This window comes from Mercenaria mercenaria, chromosome 9 (assembly GCF_021730395.1).
Source record: "Mercenaria mercenaria strain notata chromosome 9, MADL_Memer_1, whole genome shotgun sequence".
In the NCBI taxonomy this organism is placed as follows: Eukaryota; Metazoa; Mollusca; class Bivalvia; order Venerida; family Veneridae; genus Mercenaria; species Mercenaria mercenaria.
In genome coordinates this window covers 41,673,170-41,696,311 of record NC_069369.1, presented here as the reverse complement: position 1 = coordinate 41,696,311, position 23,142 = coordinate 41,673,170, and the positions used below count along the sequence as shown (strand labels likewise).

Genomic DNA, 23,142 nt, shown 5'->3' with positions numbered 1-23,142 from the left:
TTCAAGCTCACAGGGTATGAAAAAATTCTTAACGTAAGAAAAAATTCTCTCATACATCCTGAAAGAATTTCTTTGTTTATATCAGCTGAATTATAACTATGCCATTATAATATAATTATGCATGTATATATTATGTCACTAATTGATTGCCTAAATGGAAATTGTATAAATGGATACTTAAAGGCAATATCTATTTTAGAGGGTATGTGGAGAATGAATGTGATATTAATTAGGTTACACGATAGTGTAAATTGTATTTGGTTGTTGTTGTTGTTGTTGTTCAGAAGGCCACATTTAAAATTAAGATGTATCATTTGTACTTTGTACTGATCTGTATCTTCATGTGCTACCTTCTATAAATAAAGATGTTATTATTAATATTATTATTATTATTATTCCATAATCTTAGTGCTGCCTTTTACATATTTATATATACAAGAATAGCGACTGGATACTTTGTTTCACAGTTTAAATTCCAGATAGAATGAAACATCCCTCAATTGAGCATTGACAGCACAAGCTCTAGCATGTCTGAGCAATGTGTTCCCAGTTCCCAGACATTTTTGGTATATATCTTTTGTTTGGATCACTTGATGAGGATTTTGCTCAAGCCATTGTAACCATGAGCAATCAATGTTTTACTGTATTATCCAATATGTAAGGAAATTATAAATCTTAGTTAAGGAAAAGATTTTTCCCTTTTTCCCTTTTACTTCAATACTTTGTACCATATTTGCTTTGAACACGACATCAGTCATAATACTATAGTAACATGACATCTTCAATTAACAAAAGAAGACTTAGGCTAGGATGTAGTTCTTTAAATCATGACCTTTTTCGAAAATCAATTTCAAAATCACCCTATTGCTCTTGTGGTGAAATCGGAACTGTAAATCACTTTCTTCCCGCATGTCACTCTGCTCAAAGACAAAGATACTTTTCAACTTTGCCTTGTCCTGTAATGTACCAAAACTTGATATACGGGTCGGAAAATCTATGTACTGATCAAAATGCTCATCTTTTCAAAAGTGCAGAAATACATCCTCATTACTGGGCCCTTCACTTCACATAGTACATGTAGTCTGATTCACAAACTTAATAACTTATGTTGTCTTCTGATAACCAGTAACACTCAGCATTCAATCTCTTTGTAATGTTCATGTGATTTTACAATTCTTACGTCTATTCCCAAAAATATGTTTGCCTAAGTAGTCGTACACTAAACATCGCAAGGAGCTGTATAAGTATTAATATATGCCTCTATAGGCTTGTTTACATATCCTTAGACTAGAAACCTATGTTCATGTTATTGTTTATTGCTATACAAAACTGTCTGATTTTGTGTATAATTTATAATGAAAATAAATATTGTTTAAACTAACAAAAGAAGATGAAACATCTTGAGAATGTCATTATTTTGGAGGATAAAATCTAAGCTGTCACTTCATTAGTAGGTTAAAGTCCCTATGGGATGAACAATAACAACAACTGTAACTCTCATATCAATCACTAACAAACTAGTCATTTAATTTACTATATACCTTATATAGCGGCAGCTAATTTATTTTAAACTGTCTCAGCAGCTATTAAAAGAAATAAGAATCAAAACAGGCTTCCTTATCTTTACCAACAGAAACCTATGTTTTGTTTGCCTATAAATATCACAGTAAGAAAATGATAAAAAGTAATTTTTTGTACACATGACATGTTCAAATTAGCCAAGATGTTGAAAGAAATCAATCATTCTTTCATTACAGCTTTTTACCACTAAGCTGATATAAATATTTAATGAAGTACCTCTTACTTTGAGGCACTTGTGTTATATCTTGAAGAGAAGACAGAAGTGTCCCTGAGGAACAATATAACTATAACCAGACATTGAGGTGACTACTTGATTTCTTTCTTAGTGAATAATATATTGCTATGACACCAGAAATATCGGTATTATTGAACTGTGATCATATCATCTAATAACTTTAACACAAGGCCTGAAACTACATTGATTTCTAGAAAATTTTATAAAAAATCATTGCAAAGCTGTTTACAAGGTGGTAGCAGGATAATCAGGTCAAATGCCGGCTCCCTTGGGGAACAACATTATTCCTGACAGTTGCTTATTGTGGACTACATTCAAATCAGCGAACGCCTTGTATCAAGTATCAATACAAAATGAAACTGTATCATATTAGTGAACTTTCATTGTGCTGGTTTGAATCGTACCTAAATCAAACTCAATAAATGATATCAAATCTACATTATCGTATATAAAAACTGGTGTTTCACAAGGATCTACACTTGGCCCCCCACTCTTTTTGATATTATATATAAACTATCTTCCAATGGTTTTCAAAAACTCAAACATATACATGTACGCTGATGATTCTACGATGCAAGTAAGTGAATAATAAAGTAACTGATGGTCAGAAAAATGATGGTCAGGTGACCATGGTATACCACAGACTACCATGATAATTCATGGTCATACAACTACGGAAAACCAAGATCAAACATGTTTTGTTAAACGGCACCACCATTTTCTGCAACCATGGTAGACCACTGAATAAAGACCACGGTTGACCATGATGTTTGAAAACTGTCAAAAACTGTGTTGCCATTTAACAAAACATTGTCAAACATGGGTTTCCGTGGTTGTATGACCATGAACTACCATAGTAGTCCACTGTAGTCCATGATCATCTGACCATCATTTTTGCCTGGGCTGCAAAATCTCAGACAAATATGAATATTAGGCAGCTCTTTGGTCAAATAATACCTTATAAAATATTCAAAATATGCTCATAATTTTGTTCATGAAGTTTCAAGCATTTATCTTCATGCATTATTCATGAATAATATGAACAGAAAATGAGACATTAAAATAACAAACAAAGGAATTCATGAAGTACATTTTCAAGAATTTTGGTCATGAATGTTCATGAACACTTCATGAACTGGAGCTGTGAACAATTTCATGAATAAATCCTGGATATTACCACTTCATGAATACATAAACATGAGCTTTGCATGATTAATGAAGAATTCATGAGCTTTTTATGAATGTCTCATTTTCAGTTTACGCTTTTCTCTTGAAGTCTTCATGAATAACCTTCATGAATGGTTCATAAATACTTCATGAAGAATGATTAAACAGGGGTATACACATTGAATTCCGGAAAAGGACCGCATAAAGGGGCCACACTTTTGGATAGTTCAACAACTTCAAAATCTCATGAATTTAAAAGACCTGTTTTGATACATTTGCAAGGGCTTCACATAACTAGGTGGAACGCAGTTCTCAATAATATTGTATTCTTATTTCTTTACAAATGACATTCATTTTTAAAGGGAGACAATGTTTTGAGAATATTTTAGGTATGCAGTCATACAGGATGGTAGAATATGAAATGGACAGGTAGACTGTTGGTAAAGATATTGTTTGTTTACCAAATATTTCTCCATTTTGATGATATATCCCTAAGCTTTTAAGGTTTTTCTATTTCTAATTCAGATGACCCTAAAATCAGTCAAGTGGAACCATTTGAACAAATCTGAGAGAGGACCTCACTAGGATACTACAGACCAAATTTTGTGATGATCCATCAAGCAGTTTATGAAAAGTTGTTTAAAGATTTTACTACTTTTAGCTCTGGTTGCCCCTAAGATTAATCAAGTGGAACCATTTGGACTTTACAAGGAGGCTACAGGCCAACTTCGGTGATGGTCCATCTAGCAGTTCCTGAGATATTGATTAAAGGTTTTTCTATTTTAGCTCTAGTAGCCCCTAAAATCAGTCATGCTGAAACAATTAAACAAATCTGAGAGAAGACCTTAAAAGGATGCATCTGACATCAATCAAGCAGTTCATGAACGGAAGTTCTTTAAAGGTTTTTCTATTTTTAGGTCTGGTAGTTGTTTAAAAGTTTTTCAATTATTAGCTCTGGCTGCTACATAGGCATTTTGAAAGTTTATACATTATTCACATGCATTTTTAAAACTTTAAAAATATGGACCAAGGTTACTGCTCCAGTATGTTACTATGACATTTTCTAAAAAAAGGGCAAAAAGTGACCACCCAAAATTTTGGGAGGCAAAAAAAAAACCCTTGAAATATATTACATAAAATAATGTAAGAATAAAATCAATATCATTAAAAAATGGTCTGAAGGGAATTGGAACTCATGATAATATGCTCGGAAGTCAAAGAGCTAACCACTATGCCATATTATAGGTATTTTAGTAACATAGATATTTTCATGATGCATGTATAGAAAATGCAAGAGAATAGTGGCAAGGATTAATGAGTGCCAGGTCAATGCTTTCGTATAAAAAGATTTAATTTTATTTCTTGTAATTTTGCAAACAGCATTTCGTGTTAAAAATAACATTGCTTACCTTATCGCAAATGGATTGTATACAAAAAACTGCAATATCACACTATATGCTTTATTACAGATTTCATTCAGGATGTGGTGAACTATATTGAGAATGATCTCATGTTTCAATGATTTACCGTATTTTCCCGAATATACGCCCCCGGGGGCGTTACATTTTCCAAAGAGGGGGCGTTCATTTGAGGTAAAAAAAAAAAAAAATGAAAATTTTTAAAAAACTTAAAAACATCGTTCAAACCAACTGTAAAGTGTTTCTGTGTTGTTTAATTCCCCCAAAACGTAATTATTTGGCATCCAATTTAATGCAATGTCTTAAAATTATGCATTTAAATACGGTACCTCATGTATTCCGTGACACGCTCGCGACATTACACATTACGTCATCATACCCAAACAGCTGTGTACTCCGATAATATTTTCCTTAGTACATGCGGGGTAGCAATACACAATGTCAGTGGTTTGACATGCTGCTTATGTGCCAGCTTTTAAATTAAAAGTTATTAAAACTGCCGAAGAAAAGGTTAACACTTTGCCGCAAATTTGTTTAAAGTCGACAGGAAGCTTGTGCGCGGGTGGTGCAAAAACAAATCAAAAATGGATTTACCATTTAATTTTCTATTTGATGATTGGTTACGTACCGTACTTAGTATAAACGTTTTGGATTTACGGTACATGGACTGTAAGTGTGTTTATTTCTTAATACATTGGATACATACTGTAAATTACTTATTATGTTGACTTATAAAAATGAGGTAGGTGACTTTTTTTTTTCGTTCTTGTTGACTTTTTTCCCCTCCAAAACGGGTGGGGGGCGTTAATTAGAGGGGGGGCCTTAATACGGGAAAATACGGTAGGTATATTTACAATTTTGTAGTCAATTCAATTAAAATAATTTTGATTTATATGCAGCTGTATAACAAATGTTAAAACTTGGGCAAGTTGTTTTTTAACAATCTATGAGCTACTAACAACTTCTAATTTAAAAGCATAGTTAACACCTCCTTTTTGAAAGAACCTGACAAGCAAGCAAAAAAAAAACTGCCATAGAAATCATACTGAACACTTAACTGTAAAAAAAACAATTATTTTCTTACCCTAAATTACAGTAAATATCCCCACAAGTCCTCAAAATCTCACAAATACTATTAAACTGGGTAGGAAATACAGAGTGAAGCACACTGAAAGCCTATTATGCTGCTGATTATTGGGAACTTCCAGAGCTGTTATCAACTTAATACTACACTTTCAGGACACTCATAAAAAAGACCAATATTTACTCCATTGATTAATTTCCCACAAATAAAATCAGATAGGACAAAACTGTCAATATCAAAGACAATTTTGCAATAATAGATCCTTTTCACTGATACCTGTTGCGGCAGCTTTAAAACGCAATTTAATAATTGCTGGAAATACATGGACTTTGCTTAGAAATATTCTGAAAGCTGCTTGCATTTCCTGTAACTATATACAATGTACACTTACAGCAATATCGGAATGGGGAGCCACTTATATCCAGTAACAAAAGTGCCATGATGGCCCTATATAACTTACCAGAGTTGATCTGACCTACTGACCAAGTTCTGACCCCACATGACCCAGTTTCAAACTTGACCTAGAGATCATCAAGACACATATTCTGACCAAGTTTCATAAAGATATGGTCACAACTGTGGCCTCTAGAGTGTTAACAAGTTTTTCCTTTGATTTGAAAGAATGACCTAGATTTTGATCCCACATGAAAAATATTCAAACTTGACCTAGAGGTCATCAAGGTAAACATTCTGACCAATTCTCATTAGTTTCAAACTTAAATTATGGTCTCTAGACTGTTAACAAGATGTTCATTTGATCTGGCCTAGTGACCTTGTTTTTGAATCCACATGACCCAATTTCGAACTTGACCTAGAAATCATCAAGACAGACATTCTGACCAAGTTTCATAAAGAAATGGTCACAACTGTGGCCTCTACAGTATTCACAAGCTTTTCCTTTGATTTGACCAAGTGACCTAGTTTTTGATCCCACATGACCCAGATTCAAACTTTACCTAGATGTCATCAAGACAAAACATTCTGACCAATTCTCATGAGTTTCAAACTTAAATTGTGCTCTCTAGAGTGTTAACAAGATTTTCCTTTGATCTGGACTAGTAACCCAGTTTGTGACCCCACATAACCCAGTTTCGATCTTGACCTAGAGATCATCAAGACAAACATTCTGACCAAGTTTCATAAGGATACAGTCACAACTGTGGCCTCTAGAATGTTCACAAACTTTTCATTTGATTTGACTGTGTGACCTAGTATTTGGTCCCACATGACCAAGATTCGAACTTGACCCAGAGATCATCAAGACAAACCTTCTGACCAAGTTTCATAAAGACTGAATCAAAACTGTGGCCTCTAGAGTATTCACAAGATTTTCCTTTGATCTGGCCTACTGTCCTAGCTTTTGATGCTACATGACCCAGTTTCGAACTTGACCTAGAGATCATCAAGATAAACATTCTGACCAAGTTTCATAAAGACAGGGTCACAACTGTGGCCTCTAGAGTGTTCACAAGCTTTTCCTTTTGATTTGATTGGGTGACCTAGTTTTTGACCCCGCATGACCCAGATTCAAACTTGACCTAGAGATCAGCAAGAAAAACATTCTGACTATTTCTCATGAGTTTCAAACTTAAATTTTGGTCTCTAGAGTGTTAACAAGATTTTCCTTTGATCTGGTCTAGTGACCTAGTGTTTGACCCCACATGACCCAGTTTCGAACTTGACCTAGAGATCATCAAGACAAACATTCTGACTTAGTTTCATGCCCTCTACAGTGTTCACAAGCTTTTCCTTTGACTTGACTGGGTGACCTGGTTTTTGACCCTACATGACCCAGATTCAAACTTGACCTAGAGATCATCAAGGCAAACATTCTGACCAAGTTTCATAAAAATTGAGTCACAACTGTGGCCGCTAGAGTGTTCACAAGCTTTTCCTTTGATCTGACCTACTGACGTAGTTTTTGACCCCCACATGACCCAGTTTCAAACCTGACCTACAGATCATCAAGACAAACATTCTGACCAAGTTTCATAATATTGGGTCACAATTGTGGCTTCTAGAGTGTTCACAAGGCAAATGTTGACGTACGCTGGATGGCGGACAATGACTGGTCACAATAGCTAACCTTGAGCACTTTGTGCTCTGTTGAGCTAAAAATTGAAATTTGCAAAATATAACAATAGATGGAGGAAATCAGCATCGAAGGAACACATGTTGAGTAAATTGAGCAACAATATCTTTTGTACTAAACAGTGCGGAAACAATTGAATACAAGCATACCACTGCAAATACATTAAGCTTCAATTGGCATTAGGCCTAACAAAAAAATTATATGTTTCTAGTAACATGTTAAAAAAAATTAGGGTAGGTAGGTAAGTCGGTAAATTTTTTGTCGCACGACACACGACGCAAGATGGACAACCACTGACCACAATAGCTCACTCTTGAGCACTTTGTGCTCAGGTGAGCTAATAAATGAGTTAGGCAAAAGTGCATCAAAACTTGAACCTGAAATTCTAAGTAAAAAGAGGGCATAACTCATAATATATTGGTGCCAGCATTATGGACCTTGTGTCATATGGTGTGGGTTATGGTGTGGAACAACCACTTAAAGTTTGAATCAAATCCACTTAGTGACAACAGAGGTATGGTGAAAAGCATTAAAATTAAACTAAAATTCTGAAGAGTTATGGCCCTTGTATCATATGATGTGCATGATTGTGGAACAACTATTTTAAGTTTGAATAAAATCCATTTGGTTATAATAGAGATAGAATAAAAGTGTATCATAACTTTAAACTGAAATTTTAAGGAAAAGGGACAATGATGTGGAACAACTGGTCCGAGAGCTCACGGACTTTTATTGCAACAATTGAGGCCAAAAGAAGTTTATACATTTTTGGAAACAATATTTCATATCCTCCATGAAAACCCATTTCTTAAGTGTCAAAGCCGTGCCTATCTATATTTTGTTCACTTATGTTTGTGATAGGGGTGGTAAAACTCACTTGTAAAAATTTAGGGGGTAGGGTAAAGTTTACGTCTACCAGTTTTTTCACTGTTTAATCACAGTAGCTATATGATTGTCAGTTAATGTATATATGTCAACCAATGTCAGCCAAAAGAAATTCATCAAAAAGGAATGAAGGGCAAACTTGATATTTAAGGTCAAAGGTCAAACTTATGTATAAATCACAAAAATTGGCATATTTGAAATTTATTTTTATTCTTAAAAATTAGTTTGTTATCATAAGTCACTTAGCTTTACATATGTAATGTGTATATATCGGTCAAAGTCAGAAATACAAATCTTATTGCAAAACGCCAAGGTCAACTCTGATAATTAAAGGTCAAGTTTCATTTTCATGCAAAAATATGAAAAACGGTACATTTACTTTTCTAACGTTTTTAATTTGTATTCACATTGTACGTCACTGAAGTTAATTCGTTTTAATGTCTGTATGTCAGGTAAAGTCAGCAGTGCAAAGGTAACCCCAAAACTGAAAAGGGTAAAGCTTATATCAAAGGTCAAAGGTCAAATTTTTGTGAAAAATTGCATGAATAGTTTCCTTTTTGAATTATAACAGCTATTTCTGATCATTATTTGTAATTGCTCGTAATTTATTTTAATGTATATTTGTCCGACAATATCAGTAATAAAGATATCGTCTAAAATCAGACAAGTTCAAATGTGATATTATGGGTCAAAGGTCATTTTCAAGTAAAAGAATGAAAAAATAGCCCTTTAACTTTTCTTCTTGTTTATGATATTTTGTCGATATTAATCAACAACATCAGTTCATTTTAATGTATAAAAAGTAGGCGATATCTGGTATGCACATATTATTTCAAAAATTTCAAGGTCAACCGTAATTTCAAAGGTCAAAGGTCAAAAAAGTGAGTAAAATGTTGCAAAAATATCACCAGTTTGTAATATTTTTTATTGTTTTAAAGTATTTGTTTTGTCATTTTAGTAACTGATCGTTGTTCATTTTACTGTATATATGTCAGACGATGTCATAGAAGAGAAAATAAGTCAAGGTCAAACCTGGTATTGGAGGTTAGGGGTCACTTTTGTATAAAAAATTACAACCTTTTCCATACGTACTCATTACTTCGATCAAAAATAGCTTGTTGTTATAATTCACTGTAGCAATTTACTTTAATGTATACATGTCAAGCAAGGTCGTCAATGTAGGTCTTATCATTATAAGTGAAAAGCAAACCTATTATCAAAGGTCAAAGGTCAAATTTGTGTAAGAATTCGCAAAATAACAAGAAATTTGCACTGATTTTGGTTGCGGGCTTATCCCGCTACCAAAGTTAAAGTGTATTTCTGACAATCAAAGCATCTTTATTTTATTCCGAATCACATCCAAAAGTTCATGTGCTGCACAAAATAGTCCCATTCATAAACAGTGCGGATGAATTATCAATGAACAAGCAGTTCTTATTCAACCTGTATACACTCACACTGACCATTTAGATTACATAAGATCTATTAGTGATAAGGTATTCCAGCCCATGGTTACATCACAGTCTGGGTGAGGCAGAGTTCATCTTAGATATGAGGCACATTAAATTTGTATTTGTTTCTCATTCATGTACATTCATAGACTGGCATTTAAACAGAAACTAAATCTACCAAAAACCCGCAACCATCAGACATTTCAAGGCTTTGATTTTTATTGTGTAGGTCATTTCTGTCACTACTAGTAAAACAGATTAGTATTCATTTTAAAGTATATACAACTGACAATATCACTGTTGAAATTATAATGGAAAATAAGTCAGGGTCAAACCTGACATTAAAGGTCAAATGTCATTTTCATGTAAAAATTCAAAGTACAGCATTTTTAATTTTTTCTTCGTTACAAATTATCTTGTCATTTTGTTCTTTGAAAATAATTCTGTCTTATGTTTATTTGTAAATCAATGTCAGCAATGCAGATCTAATTTCAAAAACAGTGATTGGTAAAGCTTATATCAAAGGTAAAAGGTGAAATTTGCGTGAAAGACCGCAAAAAAATGGCATTTTTTGCAATACTTTTCATTGCTTAAAGGTATTTTGTCATTATTAATATCTTATGCTTATTCCTTGAGGTTTCATACATGTATATATATGGATCAAAATCAACAATGGAGATATCATAAGACATGGGTCTAGATCAGCCCTGATGTTAAAGTTTAAAATTCATTTTCGGGTAATAAATTCAAAAGATATCACTGTTATTTTATTCTTTTTGTTCAAACATATCTTGTTGTAACTTGCTGTTAATTTATTTTAATGTTAGCCTTTAATTACTTACTTCCTTACTGCCTTCCATCTTCTTTTGGCCGTTTTATATTTTATGATTAGATGCGGCAATGAACTGCACCGTATTCTGCAGGTCGCTGATATCTCTCCACGGCTTGGTCTCAAATGGCATGTCTGTTGGCCAAACTTCCTGGCGTACTTCTTCCAGATAGGAACAGCTCTGAAGAATGAGAAACTGTGTTTGTTTCTCTGATCCGCACTGACATTTAGCTTTCTATGCAACTCCCAGCTTCTTCATATGTTTTTTTTTCAGGCCACAGTCTTTAGTGCGTAGACAGAAGACAGTTAATTGGCTGTTTAGCCTGTGTAGACAGTCCTGATTTGGCAGGTAACCTCCATTTATGTTCTTTCAGTCTGACGCAAAGCTGTTCTTCCGCAGAGTCTGAGCTTCTCTGTATAAAGTTGGAGGTCGGGGCTGTATTTGCCTGGTTGCTGTCTTTGCAAGTTTGTGCGCAGCTTCATTTCCAGCTATGCCCACCAACATGTGCAGGAATCTATCGAAATGCTACATTGTTGTTCTCAGGCAGGAGATTGATATTTTTCAACAGCTGTCTGATTAAGTTGTCTGATGGACCTGCTGAGAGAGCCTGAAGAGCTGATTTGGGGTCTGTTAAGAATATATTGTCCCTTTTCTCCTCGCTCATACTGTTCGAGTGTTGCCGATGTGAGGGCTTGCATCTGGATCTGTAGTTGGAGCATCTCTTGCCGACTGGTTGAGAGAGTATGAAGGAGGAGCTGTCTGAAAATTTGATGTAGGCACCACCTCAAGCTTTCTGAACTGCCTTTTCCACTGATCCATTGGTATATTCTTGGATCCAAGAGTGTGCTGGATAGCGGTTATTGATCATTTCTAGCGTAAGAGACTGTTGGTAAGCCTGATGTTGCTTTCCCTTTTCTTCTACTCTTGGCACCTCCAATCTGATTTTGGGAGCACATTGTCTGGGAACCCATTCTTTGGGCTCAGCGGCTCTGCCTCTGTGTCCAGTACTGCTGCTTTCCCATTTTTGCAGTTTTTTGACGATGTGGTTAAGACTCTGTCTTTTCAGTCTGTTCTTGGTTCTGCTCTCGAATTTTGAGTGGAGTGGGTGGGATGGTAGTCTCTTTGCCTTCTCTGCATGGACAAAAGTTTGTACTCTCGTCTTGTCTCTAATGGTGCAGGGTTGGTTCTCTTTTCGATTTAGTTTATTTGAGTTGTTTTCATTGCTCCGGGATTATCCTCAGACCTGAAATTTAACCTTGCCCAGTTTATCTTTACTGGTTTTAGAAGCAGGTACCAATGAGGTTGATGCGTACTCTGCTATGTACCGTACGTTGCCTGTGTAAACTTGCAGATGACCTTTGCATTTACTCCCCAACTTGTTCCAGCCAGTTTTGTTTTCATAATAGCGAGTTTTTTTGAAGGCCCTATCCTTTGACCTTTAATGTCAGATTTGACCTTGACTAATTTTTCATTATTATTTCAAGAATGATATCATCTGTTATATATACTTTAAAATGAATAATAATTAGGTAATAGTTTTTAAATACCCTCAAAAAATAATGAAAAATCATTGCAAAAATACTAGACTTTTGGCTAATTTTCACGCAGATTTGAACTTTGACCTTTGATAATAGGTTTGGCTTTGCCTTATTTGGATAAAACCTACATACCTGACCTAGCTTGACATGTATACATTAAAATAAATTGCTAACAGAAAATTCTAACAAGAGCTATTACTTTTGAACAAAGTAATGAGTAAGTATGCTACAATTTGATCTTTTACACAAAAATGACCCCTGACCTTTAATACCAGGTTCGATCTTAACTTACTTTTTCTTCCATGACATCGTCTGACATATATACAGTAAAATGAACAACGATCAGTTACTAAAATGACAAAACAAATACTTTAAAACAATAAAAAATATTACAAACTTGTGATATTTTTGCAACATTTTACTCACTTTTTTGACCTTTGACCTTTGAAATTACGGTTGACCTTGAAATTTTTTAAATAATATGTGCATACCAGATATCGCCCACTTTTTATACATTAATATGAACTGATATTGTTGATTAATGCCGACAAAATATCATAAACAAGAAGAAAAGTTAAAGGGCTATTTTTTCATTCTTTTACTTGAAAATGACCTTTGACCCTTAATATCACATTTGAACTTGTCTGATTTTAGACGATATCTTTATTACTGATATTGTCGGACAAATATACATTAAAAAAAAATTACGAGCAATACAAATAATGATCAGAAATAGCTGTTATAATTCAAAAAGGAAACATTCATGCAATTTTTCACAAAAATTTGACCTTTGACCTTTGATATAAGCTTTACCCTTGGCAGTGTTGGTGTTATCTTTGCACTGCTGACTTTACCTGACATACAGACATTAAAACGAATTAACTTCAGTGACTAACAATGTGAATACAAATTAAAAACGTTAGAAAAGTAAATGTACCATTTTTCATATTTTTGCATGAAAATGAAATTTGACCTTTAATTATCAGAGTTGACCTTGGCGTTTTGCAATAAAATTTGTATTTCTGACTTTGACCTATATATACACATTACATTTATGAAGCTGAGTGACTTATGATAACAAACTAATTTTTAAGAATAAAAATAAATTTCAAATATGCCAATTTATGTGATTTATACATAAGTTTGACCTTTGACCTTAAATATCAAGTTTGCCCTTCATTCCTTTTTGATGAATTTCTTTTGGCTGACATTGGTTGACATATATACATTAAATGACAATCATATAGCTACTGTAATTAAACAGTGAAAAAACTGGTAGACGTAAACTTTACCCTACCCCCTAAATTTTTACAAGTGAGTTTTACCACCCCTATCACAAACATAAGTGAACAAAATATAGATAGGCACGGCTTTGACACTTAAGAAATGGGTTTTCATGGAGGATATGAAATATTGTTTCCAAAAATGTATAAACTTCTTTTGGCCTCAATTGTTGCAATAAAAGTCCGTGAGCTCTCGGACCAAACCATTTTAAGTTTGTGTCAAATCAATTTAGTAATAATAGAGATGGATTGAAAGTGCACCAAAACTTTAACCTCAAATTCTAAGAAAAAGGGGGGATAATTCATGAAATATTGGTGCAAGAGATATGGACCTTGTGTCATATGATGTGGGTGATGATTTGGAACAACTATTTTTAAGTTTGAATCAAATGCATTTAGTAAAATCTGAAATAGAGTGAAAGTGCACCAAAACTTTAACCTCAAATTCTAAGTACACTGGGGTCCCGTTATAACGCTGTCGTCGGGGTCCAAGGTTCGAGACCCGCGGATCTAGCGGGGTTCAATTTATAACGCGGGTTGATCCTTTCAGCGGTATACGCAATACCCCACCCACCGGTAACGTATTTTGGACGCTGTTTTATGTCAATAAAAAATAAGAATCGTATAAACGGGACATTTATTTACCTTAAATGCTACTGAAAAATACATTAAAAGAATTATAACGCTGTGTCATCTTCTCATTTTGTCGTGATTATAAAAGAAAATTGGATTTGTGTATCCCGGAAGTAAACATATATAACGCTGTGTGAGGAGTGCGCGGTCGTGAGAATTACATATGCACTGCAATTGCACTGGGGGTTTATGTAACTAAAAGAGAAAAAACGCGGACAGTCTTAAAAAAATTAATTTTGAATAGATCTACATGAAGGAAATCGATAAATAAGATAGAAAATTTTTAAATCACCGTCGTTGATATACGATATTAAAAAGGGAGCACATTCTCAGTAAGGCTTTCAGTGCGTTGAATCTTCTTATTTCCGATGAATTGAGTGTGATGATTATGAAAAACGACTGCAGTTTATTACAAAACTCGATTTTTTATTCACTCAAGTGATCATGTCATCTGCTTAATTGGTGCAAACTTAAACGGTTTGATAGTTGACTGACCAATGTTACACGCTTGTTATGCAAACAATCTAATTTTGACACGGTACTGATTGCCTAATTGTCACATGTCTACATGTATTGAAACTTTAACAAAGGCCTTACCCAAACAAGTAAGCAAGCAGACGATTATTGATATTTGTGACAGTTATCATGGAAAGGTGTTAAAGTACACAGGTACTTGTAGTTTTAACGCTGGTTATGATCAAATTAAGTAACATCCGCATTTTTTTTTTTTTTTTTTTTTTTTACCCTCTAAAATTTGGGCGCCAAGGCCATACAGCGTTATAACGAGGACCGCGGTATATCGAGTAGCGTTATAATGGGTTTCAAGTGTAAAAAGGGGTGAATAATTCATAAAATATTGTGCCAGATTTATGGACCTTGTGTCATGTGATGTAGGTGATGATGTACAACAACTATTTTAAGTTTGAAACAAATCCATCAAGTAATTACAGAGACAAAGAGAAAGTGCATCAAAACTTTAACCAAGGTGTGGACGCTGAAGGATGCCAATGTGAATGCTAGGTCGAGAAGGGCAGCTCTCCATACTTAGTAAAGTCAAGCTAAAAATCATCTGACTGCAACAAGAAGAACAAGAGCCGTCTCCATAGGATGACACATGCCCCCGATGGCACTTTGAATGAATAGTTATGGCCGATGTTAGAGTTTAGAACTTCTGACCTACGGACCTGGGTCTTGCGCGTGACACGTCGTCTTACTGTGGTACACATTCATGCTCAATAATTTTAAAATCCATGCATGAATGACAAAGATATGGACTGGACACGCCCATCAATGCACTATCATGAAATATGACCTTTAACATCTAATCGTGACCTTGACCTTTGAGCTATGGACCTGGGTCTTGCGCCTGACACATCGTCTTACTGTGGTACACATTCATGCCAAGTTATTTGAAAATCCATCCATCGATGACAAAGATATGGACCGGACACGAATGCACTATCATGAAAAATGACCTTTAACGTCTAAGTGTGACCTTGACCTTTGAGCTACAGACCTGGGTCTTGCGCGCGACCTGTCGTCTTACTGTGGTACACATTCATGCCAAGTTATTTGAAAATCCATTCATGGATGACAAAGATATGGACCGGAAACGAAAATTGCGGACAGACCGACAGACGGTTCAAAAACTATATGCCTCCCTTCGGGGGCATAAAAACTACCATCTCCTATTTGGAAGTGAAGCTTCCTAGGAAGTTTCTCTAAATTCCAGCAAGTGAGAAATACTCTGGAGAAGAAATGGTGCTATAGCATACTAATGTTGAATAATATAAGGGCAATAATTCAGTGAAAAATCATCTGACCACAACAAGAAGACAATATGTTGTCTCCTGCTGGGAAAGAAGCTTCCCACGAAGTTTCACTAAATTCCAGCAAGTGGTTGCTGGGAAATACTCTGAACAAGAATTGCAGGACAGATGGCAGTATATAGCAACGATATAATATGCTTCCCTTTTCAGGAAGCATAACAAGCCAATTTTGACAGCTGGGATTCTGATTTCTGGTTATTGATTAAACACTTAGAGCTGTCTGTTGACAGTGCCCTCAACCTCAACTATTTTCAGAGAAAAGAAGGAAAATAGATAAGACAATGTACCTGCATTTGTGGAACTGGATAAGTCTTGCACTATATGTCAATGTGTAACTTATTATTATTATTAACTAATTTCTGAGTCAAAAAAGGGCCATAACTGAACCAAAATCCTTGTCCTAGTTATGTAGTATTGCCTATATTATGGAGACTATGATGGTGAATAAGTGGTCAAAGTTTCAAAGCCACATGTCAAATAGTAGTCAAAAAGGGCCATAATTCAACCAAAATACTTGACAGAGTTATTTACTCTTGCCTATAAATACAGACTTTTATAATAAACAAGTATTCAAAGTTTCAAAGCCATATGTCAAATAGTTTTGACAAAATATGAACTGGTTAGAACAACTTAACCAAGATTTGTAAGTTAAAAGGGGCCATAATTCAGACAAAATGCTTGATGGAGTTATGTACTCTTGCCTAAAACTGGACATAGTGATGGTACACAAGTGTTGAAAGTTTCAAAGTCATACGTCAACAGGTTTTGTGAAAATGTGGAATGGTACGAAAAACTTAACCAAGGTGTAATGCTGATGCTGGCGCCAGCACTGACGTCATGGTGAATAGGATAGCTCTATTTATTCTTCAAATATTTGAGCTAAAAAGTAAGTTATTTGTCCACTGCATCTTATCACTTTCCATCACTTTCTGCAATCCCATACACATTTAACCTTTTGTCATGTATTTGCAGAATATATTTTAAATATTTGTTTTCTCAGAAACTATATTCCAAGTGATTGCAAAGTATTTGCAACAGACTTTTGCAAACAGTCTGCAAACGTATCACAGTGAAGCAAAGGATTTGCAAATAAACACTTAGATAAATTACAGACTGCAAAGGTTTTGCAAACAAATACTTTATTAAATTAGCAGACAGCAAAGCATCTGCAAACAAACACTTAGCTCATTTAGTTAGCAAAGGTATTGCAAACAAGGCAGTCTGAAAGACAGCTAGATCCCCCGCCAGTGCTATGGATAGTGAAAGGGTAAACCTTTGATTTTAGCTGTGACCTTGACCTTGAACTGACATGGCTGACTCATGAATTCTGCACAACGTCTTGATGAGGTGATCATTTGACCCAAGTTTTATGAAAATCCTTCAAGGGGTTTAGGAGATACAGAGCTGAAACCTTTGACCTTCAGTTGTGACCTTGACCTTGAGTTGACATGGCTGACTCATGAGTTCTTGATGAGGTGATCATTTGACCCAAGTTTGATGAAAATCCTTCAAGGGGTTTAGGAGATACAGAGTGGACACAAAATGGAAGGCTCAAACCTTCCACCCTGAGTTGTGACCTTGACCTTGAGCTGGCATGGTTGACTCATAATTTCTGCACATCGTTTTGATGAGGTAATCATTTTACCCAAGTTTTATAAAATTCCTTCAAGGGGTTTAGGAGATATAGAGCGGACACGAAATGGAAGGCTCAAACCTTTGACCTTCAGTTGTGACCTTGACCTTGAGCCAACATGGCTGACTCATGGTTTCTGCACATCGCCTTGATGAGGTGATCGTTTGACCCAAGTTTGATGAAAATCCTTCAAGGAGTTTAGGAGATATAGAGCGGACACAAAATGGAAGGCTCAAACCTTTGACCCTAAGTTGTGACCTTGACCTTCAGCCGGCATGACTGACTCATTGGTTCTGCATATCGTCTTGATGAGGTGATCATTTGACCCAAGTTTGATAAAATTCCTTCAAGGGGTTTAGGAGATACAGAACGGACACAAAATGGAAGGCTCAAACCTTTGACCTTGAGTTGTGACCTTGACCTTGAGCCGGCATGGCTGACTCATGGGTTCTGCACATCGTCTTGATGAGGTGATCATTTGACCCAAGTTTCATAAAATTCCTTCAAGGGGTTTAGGAGATATAGAACGGACACATAATGGCAGGCTCAAACCTTTGACCTTGAGTTGTGACCTTGACCTTGAACCGACAAGGCTGACTCATGGGTTCTGCACATCGTCTTGATGAGGTGATCATTTGACCCAAGTTTCATGAAAATCCTTCAAGGGGTTAAGGAGATATGGACCGGACACGATTTTGTTACGGACGGAAGGACGGACAGAAAGACGGACAGACGCAGACCATTCCTATAATCCCTCCGCCACGGCGGGGGTTTAATAAACACTTTGTACACAAATGAAAGAGCAAAGCATTTGCAAATACTTAACATAGATGAATTTGCTTTCCTGGTAGACTCTAGGTACAGGAAGTAATTAACCATTCTCTTTTCTGATTGGTCTATATTCAAATGGCAAGAATTTTGAAAACATTGTGAGGAAATGTTGACACATCAGTTAGTAGAAATATTTTGGTGATACAAACTTGTGTTAAACAGATCATTATATTCTAATTATTTTTTTCTGGATATAAACTTTGTTGAATAAGGATAATGCAATACCAAGTTATTATTATAAGCAATACGACTTCCAAGAACCAGAGAATATTGCAGCATGTGGAAAGGTAATTAATGTTAATCAATGATACTTATATAAAACACTTTTTACTGAAGCAGTTGTTGAAACTGACATTATTACATGATTTTAGTTATTGTTACTGAATGATCACTGCAATGATTGACTTTTAATAGTTATTTAAACTGCAAATGGTTTTGCGCCAATCACATCTGTTTTTCAGATATTAAACAAAGTCCTTTTCTTTGAACCTCAGAAATTCATTTTTTGCTATTTGTTACATATTTGCAAATACTTTGCATATTATTTGCATGTAAGTTGCAAATACTTTGCTATCACTTTGCGATGTGTTTGCCAAAGTTTCAGCTGCGAATTGTAAATTGTTTGCGAAGTATTTGCATTCTGTGTGCGTAGTATATATTTGCAAAAGCTTTGCAGAATAGTTGCATGTTTCGTTCCATTTCTACCCGTCTGTGGAATATATTCAGCAATCATGTGCTGCAACTGTTCTGCAAAGGTTATGGCAAATATTTGGCAAAGATAAAAAGTATATTCTGCAAAGGCCCCATTTTTGCATGGGATACAAGGTAGCACAAACAATATACATAACTGCCTGCTGTCATACAACTTTACACAGTGGTATTCTGTGTCAGGCTATATGTCAGGATCAATGTTTAAGAAGTGATCAAATGTTTCAGATCTATGATATTCTAAACAACTATAAACATAGCACATACAAACACAGGCAGAATCAGCAAGTGTCACTGTCAGTTTGATGTCTGAGATCTTTTGTCACCACTGTATGACAGAAATGATTACCAATTAATAAACATGACCATACATGTAATATATTGTTGAATCCTGTTTGGCTCATGTCGTCTCTTGTGTTCTAGGTTGATGCACGACATGCGACGTGATGCACGACACAACACGTGACACAATGCACGACAACGCAACACTGTCATATCAAATTATCCCTCGTAATATCATGTGTCAAGCGTTGTATTGAATTGCAATGTGTCGTGTTGTGTGTAGACAGTCTTCTCTTCTCAGACATGTGACTATATGAAAGACCCTCAACATGAAAATGCCAAATGACACTTGACACACAATATCACACACTGTCATGTTATAAACTCTTTCAGGCCAACGCACAACATGTGATAACGTGTGTTGACCTAAAACATGATGGATGACATATGACACGAGTGAAACAGGATTCCACAGTAACATGTATAAGAACCATTTAGCTAGCTATATCAAATTAATTCCTAGGTTCAATGAGAACTTTGCCACATAACTGGAATAGATACTGATTACCATAGCACACTGAGCTCCACCACCAAAAGTATTGATAAGAAAAGCTGTTGGCATTTCTGTGATTCAGTTTCCACCTGAGTTTCATAGAACACATAATGCTTTATGTCTTTGAGGAAAAGATCATTTTGAATTGAAATTATTGTAAAACTAGAAGATGCTTTTGTAGAAAAGTGCATGTCTCCCCCAATGCATAGTCGTATAGGCAAGAAGTCAATAGGGGACAGCAGCGAGAGTCAAAGAGACACTGATGGTTGGCTGCAATAGGGATCATCTACTTTGCATGTCAAATCATCCCACTAAGTTTCAACATTCTGGGCCTAGTGGTTCTTAAGTTATAAATTGGAAACAGTTTTCCATGTTCAAGCCCCTGTGACCTTGACCTTTGATCAAATGACCCCGAAATCAGGTTAAAATCTAGGGCAAATGGTTCTCCAGTTATTGATCGGAAATGAAGTGTAACGGACGGACAGGTCAAAAACAATGTCTCCCCCAGTGGTGGTGGGGGGTGGGGGAAAGAGACATAATTATTGAGTCGACATGTAAGTACAAAAATGATTTAACTCAAATGCTTATTGTCACTTCTGGCATAAATATGTGACATGTCTTTGGAAGAGTATAAAATTTATTTCAGACCTCTAACTTTTTGGCTCGGCTATTCGACATTCACTGGCATCTGCATCCTCATTTGGTTTAGTTTCTATAAGTAAGCTGTTATGTTAGTAACCACTTGAGGGAATGGATTGAATCTTTGCATTTCTAAAAAGTTATGCCCCTTTCTAGACTAAGCACTGTACGTAAGCTGGTATCATCTCATTAACCACTAGTGCATATCGCTTTACACACTTGTTCAATGTGATGGTCTGACAGGCAATGCACAGTTACTATAACTCCAGGGCTTCGGAAATTTGCCGGTTTGTCGGTTTTGGACCGATTTTTGACTTTTCAGACCGATTCGTGAAGTGAAAAAACGAAAAAAATCGGTCCCGTGAAAATGGAGAAAAGTATAAATTTCGGTCTGATATCTCAATACACGATCACCTGCCAAGTAGGAAATTGTTGGTCGCACCTTCAGATAATCAATAAACGTGTCAATCGGTCTGATTGTCACTTTGATAATCGGTCCGTAATTAGCGCGTGACGCAATCAGTGCTCGCGCGGCACATCCTTTAATGTTTGCAGACAGCCGACTGCGGTGTATTAAACATTTATGACTGGTTTCCTAACGTTTCTGACTGGATCCAAATCATTTCGACAGGGACCCACTTCTTTTATTTAGAATCCGACGGATGGTTTATTTCAAAAGGCTATGTTTGATCACGGTAACAAACAAATGGTCGCTGCATTTAATCAAAGAGCTATAATTGTACATTATAGGTCTTTGATTTAATGAGACATCACACGGAAAACCGATAAAAATAATTTTTATAATTACTTGATTTGAAAAAATTACATAATTCATTTGTTGGGGCTCCAGTTGAAACAAATGCAGAAAATCGTCTTTGCAACCCGACTGTACAAAAAAGAAAAAAATGGACGGGCAACCACGAATGATAAAGAAAACCGGAGTGGCACTGTTTATCAAATCGGTCTTTTAAAAAACGTTTCAAAATGAAATTTTGTTTACATCAGAAGAGAACATATAACTTAATAAAATGTAGTTGCTTATTGAAGTACAACGTAAGTGAAATGAAATATCCTTGGCCAACCCGCGTGACGTTTTGGTACTATACATGCGGGAAATTCGATCTCAGCGTTCAAATAACGTACACATTCGGTCCGCGGCAGAGTATTCTTTAAATACTGAGGCTGTTTAGCAGAGAATATGTGTCATGTAACTCACTTTGACGCATTGTATTTTATAGAATTCCGTCAAAGAATGAGGAAACATCACAAAGTATCTGCCGTGTATACGGTATCGAAGTCACGTGCGTTGGCTTTTAGACTAGTTACGCACACGGTGTCAATGCCTCGTATTACCTCGGAAAAACATCGAAATTTAAACAAAATAACGATCACACATAACACTGAATAACTGTCTTCATTGTATGGTAACGCGCGGTGACTGGTAACTCAGTTTTAATGCATGACATGCTTATTTCTTTACCCTATCACGTTTTACAAAATATGTAATATTGGGAATGCGGTGGGTGGGGTAGCGCCGATGTCAGGATTTTCGTTTCGGACCGATTGAGTTATCAAAATTTCCGGAGCCCTGTATAACTTTATTTTGAATTTTTACCAAGTTGTGCCCATTTTTCAAACTAGCAATTTTTGGTTTACCTATGTTATGTTAGCTGGTATGTTAGTACCACCCACTAGTGGAAACTGATTGTAGAAATGGACTGAAACTTCACACTTATTCACTGTGATGATCTGATATGTAGAGATGGTAGCTAAAAATTCAAATTGCATCTGATATTACTTTCTGTTGAAAACTTTATACTGCAGTACTTCAATTATATAATAGTTTAACTTTCATACTTCATTTTTCATGCTGAAAGGCAATATTTAATCTGAAAAAGTTGGTCCTACTTGGAAAAGTGAAGCCAGTGACAGATAACTCTTCTAGGACTATTTAGTTATCTGAACAAAGTATGCATAGATTCGGATGTGTTTCCCAAAAATATAGTTTACTTCAAGATCTATGAATAATCATTCAAACAAAAAAGTTGAGCATTATCTTTCATTTTCAAACTAACTAATTCAAAGACAATTATTTTTATTTATTTACTGCCGATAATTTACAGGTATGGTATGATCATAGGAAAGAAAACATTATTCGTAAGAAAAAATATAAATAGACTATAAGAATTTTACGACATCGAATCCCTCAACATTTTACAACATTCATTTGCCAAGAAAAATCAAGGCCTCAAAATGTATGAGTTAAAAACAGAGCGATATAAAAATGTATATTCTATCCGACGGTCACACTAAAACCATACCAAACATGCAATGGAATCGCATTTACCTTGTGGAATCTGCCGTTACAGCAACTTCTGTTAATATAATGCAGACGTTCTTTAGTATAAATAAAATGGTTGTGTTAGTTAAAAAGAAATGGCAATGACCTTTCTTTAGCTAATCCAACAAA

At 35.4% G+C, this 23,142-nt stretch overlaps 1 protein-coding gene across 4 annotated transcripts in view; it reads right to left on the bottom strand.

Annotated features, from left to right (window-relative positions):
- LOC123546989 (complexin-like) overlaps window positions 1-23,142 on the bottom strand; it is a 196,688-nt gene that overhangs the window by 91,136 nt on the left and 82,410 nt on the right. Inside the window, exon 1 of one of the 4 annotated variants that reach the window (XM_045333703.2) lies at window positions 5,486-5,609. The exons of the other annotated variants lie outside the window; for them this stretch is intronic. The gene's annotated coding sequence lies outside the window, so the exon portion shown is untranslated. Of the gene's footprint in view, window positions 1-5,485; window positions 5,610-23,142 lie in introns of those variants that run through there. 4 annotated transcript variants of the gene reach the window in all.